Below are 10,000 nucleotides of genomic sequence, written 5' to 3' on the forward strand. Positions count from 1 at the left end.
CTCTCAGCCACTCCCGTAAGTTCATCTCTCTTTGTCATATACACAATGTCCGCTTTGTACAGAGTTCGCTTTCGTAGCTGAGTGTGCAAGCACAATGACAAAACAAAACAAAAACAATAAAAGCAAAATGAAAACGGAATAAAAATGAGATAAAACCGAAGAAAAGCACACACACAAAAACAACAACAACAACAACAAAAAACAAAAAAACCACACAAAAAAACAACTAAAATTAAAGATAAAATGAAATAAAATGAACTTAAATAGAATAAAAGAAGATAAAAATCAAACAACATGAAGATGAAAGAGAATTCTTAACCATTTCCTCAGCAAGAAATGGGTTTGAAGAAGATAAAGAAAAAGAAAAAAAAGTACATCCCTGAAGGCGGAGTATGGCTGCCTCAATGGCAAGGGGAAGGGGGGGGGGAGAGAGAGAGAGAGAGAGAGAGAGAGAGAGAATAGTCACAAACATGTAATTGTCAGCTCGTGGATACGGAGTGAACCATTGAGAGTTGCACCCCTTGAGTACAGAAGGAGAAAGAGAAAGAAAAGAGGGGGGAGAGGTGGGGGTGCGGGGGGCCGGGGGGGGGGGGAGAAGAAAAATAAAAGAAAAGAAAAGAAAAAACCGAAGAGGAGGAAGAAGAAGAAGAAGAAGAAGAAAAAGAACAAAAACTAGAATAAAATTAGATGAATAAAGAACAAGGAGAAAAGATGAACAACAAGAAGAAAGAGGAACAACAAGAAGAACAAAAGCGAGAACTTGAAAAAAAAAAAAGTAAGAAGAACAAGGACAAGAGCAAGAACAAGAACAAGAACATGGCGATAAAAAAAATTTTAAAGTAAAAAAGAACAAGGACAAGAGCAAGAACAAGAACATGGCGATAAAAATTTTTTTTAAAGTAAGAAGAACAAGGACAAGAGCAAGAACAAGAACATGGCGATAAACTTAGTAAAAAAATAATATTTTTTTTTAAGTAAGAAGAACAAGGACAAGAGCAAGAACAAGAACATGTCGATAAACTTAGTAAAGAAAAGAAAAATGTAAGAAGAACAAGGACAAGAGCAAGAACAAGAACATGTCGATAAACTTATTAAAAAAAAAAAAAATTAAATTAAAAGTAAGAAGAACAAGGACAAGAGCAAGAACAAGAACATGGCGATAAACTTAGTAAAAAAAAGAAAAGATAAGAAGAACAAGAAGAAGAACAGGAAGACGATAAAGAAAACGAAAAGACTGGATAATTATATTCGTGACAAACACAATAATTATGCGGAGATAATTAGGGGAGTCGGAACTGGTTTGTTTAACGCGAACGGTGGGAGTACTTTTGAGCCAGGGTTTGAAGCTTGCATTAAATATTTCATTGAACTTTTTTTTTTTTTCTTTCGTTTTTTTTTTTAACAACATTAATACACACAACCACCGCCACCCCTCTTCCCCAACACCCCACCTCCTCCCTCCCTATCCTCCAAGCACTAGTCCTCTCCTGGAAAAATCTGACTGGGGAGGTTGTTTTTTTGTTTTTGTTTTTTTTAGTTTTACGGTGTCACCTTTGCCCTCACCCTCCCTCCCCCCGGAAGTGACGATGATCACGTGACAGTACCTATTTATAGCCTCTGTACGTCCTTGCAGCGTTGATGAATGTTCTTCCAGCTTTCTGTTTTGTTTTGTATTTTTGTTTTTTGCTTGTTTGTTTGGTTGTTTTGTTTTGTTCATTCGCTTGTTTATTGATTTGTTTGCTTGTATGTTTCTGCGTGTATCTATTCATTCATTGTTTTTATATATATATATATATATATATATATATATATATATATATATATATTTGTTTGTTTGTTTATCTTACTGTTTCTTTGCATTCAGTATTATTTATTTATCTATTTATCTGATAGTTTCTTTGCTTAGTTGTTTGTTTTATTATTTCAATCATGACATTTCATTCTTTGTTTTATAAAAAAAAAAATTCATTTCAAAGAGATGTTAATTATCACTTTATGTTTTTTTCATCTTTCTTTTGCCTCTTCTTTCTCTCAGTCTGTTTTACCTTCCTTCTTTCTTTGTGTTATTCTATCCTCTAGTGTGTCTCTTTTTTTATGTTTTACTCAATTTGTTTTATTTTGTTTTATATCATTTTATTTTTTGCTTTGAATTATTTTGATTTATTTTCATTTGTACGTCTCATGTGCACCTGTCTAGTAAGCCATTGACTGACTGTAAAGGAATCTATTGTTTGGTTGTGAGAACTGTGCGTTGTCATCAGTTTTGCAGGTGTTGTTGTGATGAAAACAATTTTTCTTTTTTTTTTCTTTTTTCTTTAAAAGTTTTTATTTTAATTTTTTTTTTATACTTCAGTTCTTATTTCTTGTTTATTTCATCATAATGATGATGTTTTCATCCATTTGTTACACTCACATATGAAGAAAATGAAATAGAATCATACTTTGTCGTTGGTTTCTGCTGTTGGTTTCATTTTCTGCCATGTCTGCATGGAAAGTACTAGCACGCATGCACACACACTTACACAAACACACACACGCACGCACACACACACACACACACACACACACACACACACACACACACACACACAACACATGCCACATATGATGATGACATATATTTGGGGAAAAATGGCCTCCTCCGGTCAAGCGATTCAACAAAACAAAATAATGTAGGCAACATATCCTTCCCAATAACAAAACATATACCAGATCTATACATTCACCGATTAACAGTGCCTTAGAATGAACAACAGAATTATACTTTCACCTGTGAGCAAGCCTTAGAATGGAGAACAGATCTATACATTCACCTATGAAGCAGACTTAGTTAGAATGGACAACACAATTATACATTCACCTATGAGCCAGCCTTAGAATGGACAACAGATCTATACATTCATCTTTGAGCAAGCCTTAGAATGGACAACAGATCTATACATTCATCTTTGAGCAAGCCTTAGAATGGACAACAGAGCTATACATTCATCTTTGAGCAAGCCTTAGAATGGACAACAGATCTATACATTCATCTTTGAGCAAGCCTTAGAATGGACAACAGATCTATACATTCATCTTTGAGCAAGCCTTAGAATGGACAACAGAGCTATACAATCACCAATGAACAGAGCCTTAGAATGAACAACAGATCTATACATTCACCGATGAAAAAGTCTTAGAATGGACAACAGAATTATACAATCACCGATGAACAAGCCTTAGAATGGACAACAGAATTATACATTCACCATTCACCTATGAGCAAGCCTTAGAATGAACAACAGATCTATACATTCTCCTATGAGCAAGCCTTAGAATGAACAACAGAATTATACTTTCACCTATGAGCCAGCCTTAGAATGAACAACAGATCTATACATTCTCCTATGAGCAAGCCTTAGATTGGACAACAGATCTATACATTCACCTATGAGCAAGCCTTAGGATGGCCAAAAGATCTATACATTCACCGACGAACAGAGCCCTAGAATGGACAACAGATCTATACATTCTTCTATGAGCAAGCCTTAGAATGGACAACAGATCTATGCATTCACCAATGAACAAGCCTTAGAATTAACAACAGATCTATACATTCACCTATGAGCAAGCCTTAGAATGGACAACAGAATTATTCACACACCGATGAGCAAGCCTCAGAATGGACAACAGAATTATACAATCACCGATGAAAAAGCCTTAGAATGGACAACAGAATTATACATTCTCCTATGAACAGAGCCTTAGAATGGACAACAGAATTATACATTCACCAATAAGCAAGCCTTAGAATTAAAACAGATCTATGCATTCACCAATGAACAGGCCTTAGAATGAACAACAGATCTATACATTCTCCTATGAGCAAGCCTTAGAATGGACAACAGATCTATACATTCACCAATGAGCAAGCCTTAGAACGGACAACAGATCTATACAATCACCGATGAACAAGCCTCAGAATGGACAACAGAATTATACACTCACCTATGAGCAAGCCTTAGAATGGACAACAGATCTATACATTCACCAATGAACAAGCCTTAGAATGGACCAACAGATCTATACATTCATCTTTGAGCCAGCCTTAGAATGAACAACAGATCTATACATTCACCAATGAACAAGCCTTAGAATGGACCAACAGATCTATACATTCATCTTTGAGCCAGCCTTAGAATGAACAACAGATCTATACATTCTCCTATGAGCCAGCCTTAGAATGAACAACAGATCTATACATTCACCTATGAGCAAGCCTTAGAATGGACAATAGAATTATACATTCACCGATGAACAAGCCTTAGAATGGACAACAGAATTATACATTCACCTATGAGCAAGCCTTAGAATGGACAACAGATCTATACATTCACCTATGAGCAAGCCTTAGAATGGACAATAGAATTATACATTCACCGATGAACAAGCCTTAGAATGGACAACAGAATTATACATTCACCTATGAGCAAGCCTTAGAATGAACAACAGATCTATACATTCACCAATGAACAAGCCTTAGAATGGACAACAGATCTATGCATTCTCCGATGAGCCAGCCTTAGAATGGACAACAGAATTATACACACACCGATGAGCCAGCCTTAGAATGGACAACAGATCTATACAATCACCGATGAACAAGCCTCAGAATGGACAACAGAATTATACACTCACCGATGAGCAAGCCTTAGAATGGACAACAGATCTATACAATCACCGATGAACAAGCTTTAGAATGGACAACAGAATTATACATTCACTGATGAACAAGCCTTAGAATGGACAACAGATCTATACAATCACCTATGAGCAAGCCTTAGAATGAACAACAGATCTATACATTCTCCTATGAGCAAGCCTTAGAATGGACAACAGATCTATACATTCACCAATAAGCAAGCCTTAGAATGGGCAACAGATCTATACAATCACCGATGAACAGAGCCTTAGAATGGACAACAGATCTATACATTCTCCTATGAGCAAGCCTTAGAATGGACAACAGATCTATACATTCACCGATGAACAAGCCTTAGAATGGGCAACAGATCTATACATTCACCGATGAACAAGCCTTAGAATGGGCAACAGATCTATACATTCACCGATGAACAGAGCCCTAGAATGGACAACAGATCTATACATTCACCTATGAACAGAGCCTTAGAATGAACAACAGAATTATGCATTCACCTGTAAGCAAGCCTTAGAATGGACAACAGAATTATACAATCACCGATGAACAAGCCTTAGAATGGACAACAGAATTATACATTCACCGATGAACAAGCCTTAGAATGGACAACAGAATTATACATTCTCCTATGAACAGAGCCTTAGAATGGACAACAGAATTATACATTCACCAATAAGCAAGCCTTAGAATTAAAACAGATCTATGCATTCACCAATGAACAGGCCTTAGAATGAACAACAGATCTATACATTCTCCTATGAGCAAGCCTTAGAATGGACAACAGAACTATACATTCACCAATGAACAAGCCTTAGAACGGACAACAGATCTATACAATCACCGATGAACAAGCCTCAGAATGGACAACAGAATTATACACTCACCTATGAGCAAGCCTTAGAATGAACAACAGATCTATACATTCACCAATGAACAAGCCTTAGAATGGACAACAGATCTATACATTCATCTTTGAGCCAGCCTTAGAATGAACAACAGATCTATACATTCTCCTATGAGCAAGCCTTAGAATGGACAACAGATCTATACATTCACCAATGAGCAAGCCTTAGAACGGACAACAGATCTATACAATCACTGATGAACAAGCCTCAGAATGGACAACAGAATTATACACTCACCTATGAGCAAGCCTTAGAATGGACAACAGATCTATACAATCACCGATGAACAAGCCTCAGAATGGACAACAGAATTATACACTCACCGATGAGCAAGCCTTAGAATGAACAACAGATCTATACATTCACCAATGAACAAGCCTTAGAATGGACAACTGATCTATGCATTCTCCGATGAGCAAGCCTTAGAATGGACAACAGAATTATACACACACCGATGAGCAAGCCTTAGAATGGACAACAGAATTATACAATCACCGATGAGCAAGCCTTAGAATGGACAACAGAATTATACACACACCGATGAGCAAGCCTTAGAATGGACAACAGAATTATACATTCACCGATGAACAGAGCCTTAGAATGGACAACAGAATTATACACACACCTATGAGCAAACCTTAAAATGAACAACAGAATTATAGTCACCGATGAACAAGCCTTAGAATGGACAACAGAATTATACACACACCGATGAGCGAGCCTTAGAATGGACAACAGAATTATACACACACCGATGAGCAAGTTTTAGAATGGACAATGAATGACAGATTCATGAACACGGGTAGATACCAGGTGATGATTATTGCTCAACTGCAAATAACGGGTCCATGTCATTGCGTCGACAGCAAACAAATAATAAAGAACGGAGGGAAAAAAACTAGTGCACATACGATGCAAGGTTTACGCGTTAAAAGTGTGTGTGTGTGTGTGTGCGCGTCTCTCTCTGTCTGTCTGTCTCTGTCTATCTGTCTGTCTGTCTGTCTCTCTCTCTCCCTCCCTCCCTCCCCCCCCTCTCTCTCTCCTCTCTTTCGTGTGTACGTGTGTGTGTGTGACCGTGCCGATATTGTAATTGTATTCTGAAAAATGTTTTACCGATCCTAAAATGTGTATGAGCTGTCGACGCAATGAGCTGTCGACGCAATGAGCTGTGAGCTGTCGACGCAATGAGCTGTCGACGCAATGAGCTGTGAGCTGTCGACGCAATGAGCTGTCGACTTTACGGGTATCTCCCCAAATAACACTTGACGTCATACAATTATGACCACGAAAAGAACCACGGATTTTTTATTTATTTTTTTATTTATTTATTTTTTTACTCAGGTGCAAACTAGACCAAACGTCAAACAACTATTATGAGCCCGAAAGATCAGACCACAAATCATACAGTATGCCAAGAAAACAGACACACATTGAAAACTGACACATTCCAATAGCCAGCCTGTATTTATAAAGGAAGCAAAAACAAATGAACAGTCAACAAATAATAAATTAAGATATAAAAAAAAAAATAGCAACGCTTCTGAAATACACTTTTCAGCACAAATGGCTCTATAACCGTAACCTTTGAATGCTAATGGAACGTAACTGGGTGCATAATTAGGCTTGAATAAAACCACAAAATGATTAGAACGATGATTACACACAGTCATGCAGTATATCAACGTAAACAAAGAGACACACACAAATTTGCAAATCCAAATAACCTAGGGGGAAAAAAAAAACAACGCTTAGAAACACACACACACGCGCGTGCACGCACGCACGCACACAAGAAAAATAAAATACACAGCATGTAAATCATCTAAAGGCTGCTGACAAATTCAAGAAAACGTCGCAGATCTGAGAAACATAAGAGCAACATAATAATAGGCATCATTATAGACCTAACAGCAGAACAACAACAACAACAAGAACAACTATGATAATAATAGTAATAATAATTGTAATGACACTAATGATAATGATGACGATGATGATGATGAAATGTAAATCGGATCCACATAAATTACGTTACAATTTTTTTTTTTTAAAGTGTTCCTTTCCTTTCAAACATGAAAAGCAGGAAATATGTTGTTGTTGTTGCCAGCCCAAATGTACGCAGATCAGAGTCTCACACAGACACAGACACAGACACAGACACACCGTCTAAAATCACTTTAGTGTGAACAGACGTCAAATCAATTACCAACCAAAACAACACTTACACACAGACACAGACATAGACACACACACACACACACACACACACACACACACACACACACACACACACACACACACACCGTCTAAAATCACTTTAGTGTGAACAGACGTCAAATCAATTACTAACCAAAACAACACTCACACTCAGACACAGACAGACACAGACAGACAGACAGACAGACAGACAGACAGACAGACACACACACACACACACACACACACACACACACACACACCGTCTAAAATCACTTTAGTGTGAACAGACGTCAAATCAATTACCAACCAAAACAACACTTACACACAGACACAGACATAGACAGACAGACAGACAGACAGACAGACAGACACACACACACACACACACACACACACACACACACACACACACACACACACACACCGTCTAAAATCACTTTAGTGTGAACAGACGTCAAATCAATTACCAACCAAAACAACACTTACACACAGACACAGACATAGACAGACAGATAGACAGACAGACAGACACACACACACACACACACACACACACACACACACACACACACACACACACACACACACACACACACACACACACCGTCTAAAATCACTTTAGTGTGAACAGACGTCAAATCAATTTCCAACCAAAACAACACTCACACTCAGACACAGACAGACACAGACAGACCGACAGACAGACAGACAGACAGACACACACACACACACACACACACACACACACACACACACACACACCGTCTAAAATCACTTTAGTGTGAACAGACGTCAAATCAATTACCAACCAAAACAACACTTACACACAGACACAGACATAGACAGACAGACAGACAGACAGTCACACACACACACACACACACACACACACACACACACACACACACACCGTCTAAAATCACTTTAGTGTGAACAGACGTCAAATCAATTTCCAAACAAAACAACACTTACACACAGACACAGACATAGACAGACAGACAGACAGACAGACAGACACACACACACACACACACACACACACACACACACACCGTCTAAAATCACTTTAGTGTGAACAGACGTCAAATCGATTACCAACCAAAACAACACTTACACACAGACACAGACATAGACAGACAGACAGACAGACAGACAGACAGACACACACACACACACACACACACACACACACACACACCGTCTAAAATCACTTTAGTGTGAACAGACGTCAAATCAATTTCCAACCAAAACAACACTCACACTCAGACACAGACAGACACAGACAGACCGACAGACACACACACACACACACACACACACACACTCCAAAAACACCAAATCACCACCATGCTTAAGTTCTCATACGCGCCAATGCGGACGATTAATGCGCGATCGTCTTTTCCCAGGCTCACGTGACACCCTCGTCCTGACGTGAACGCCCCCGGCCCCTGACGTAATCCGCGCGACGGGAGTCATGACGTCATTCCGCTGATGACGTCGCGCCGGCGGCAGCCTCGTTCTGAAACGTTCCCCAAACTCGTACAGACGGGCAGCTCTCGCAGCGAGCTGTTGCTGCTGTTGTTGCTGCTGTTGCTGTTGCTTTTCGTCCTGTTCCATCAGCTGCACGCGCTGTCTGACCTCCTGACCGATGTTGCGAAGCCTCTGAGGGTCTCGGATATGGCCCAGGATGGAGGTAATCAGAGCTGTGGACCTCTCCTCAAGTCCTGCCTCGCTCACCCTACTACTTCGGAAAGAACTTTGTTCTGGAACGCCGTTCTTCCAACCACCAGCTTCTAGCTGTTCCGAGCCAGGGAAGCGGTAGAGCCTAGCCCGTACTTGAGCGCGTGCCCGCTGAATCTGCGCGAAGGTGAGTCTGTCGTTTTTGTCGGCGATTCTGCTGTTTCGGGTTGTTGCTGGTTCGGCTCCTGAGGTGTGGTTGGGCTCCGCTGTGGCGGCCCCCGCCGCTGCCCCCCTGGGCGGGGAACGGTCCGATGTTTCGACTTGGTCAGGTGGGTTATGGGTGGTGGTGGTGGTGGTGGGAGACGAACGGGTATCCGATTTCCGAACACCTCTGGATTGATTCTGGTTCTGGTTCTGGTTCTGGTTCCGGTCTGATAAACGGATGTCCATTTTTGGAACAGGTCTGTACAGATCCCGGCTCTGACTTGATTCGGCGTGGGGGGACACCTGAACTGGG

The 10,000-nt window shown here is 39.7% G+C and overlaps 1 protein-coding gene across 4 annotated transcripts in view; it reads left to right on the forward strand.

Annotated features, from left to right (window-relative positions):
• Positions 1-1,373, forward strand: part of LOC143276901 (uncharacterized) — a 59,037-nt gene extending 57,664 nt beyond the window's left edge. For all 4 annotated transcript variants that reach the window (XM_076581561.1, XM_076581560.1, XM_076581563.1 and 1 more), the window contains exon 7: positions 1-1,373. This exon is cut by the window's left edge and continues 1,863 nt beyond it. The gene's annotated coding sequence lies outside the window, so the exon portion shown is untranslated.
• Positions 1,374-10,000: the final 8,627 nt, after the last annotated feature.

The sequence above is a fragment of the Babylonia areolata genome, chromosome 33, assembly GCF_041734735.1.
Source record: "Babylonia areolata isolate BAREFJ2019XMU chromosome 33, ASM4173473v1, whole genome shotgun sequence".
In the NCBI taxonomy this organism is placed as follows: domain Eukaryota; kingdom Metazoa; phylum Mollusca; class Gastropoda; order Neogastropoda; family Buccinidae; genus Babylonia; species Babylonia areolata.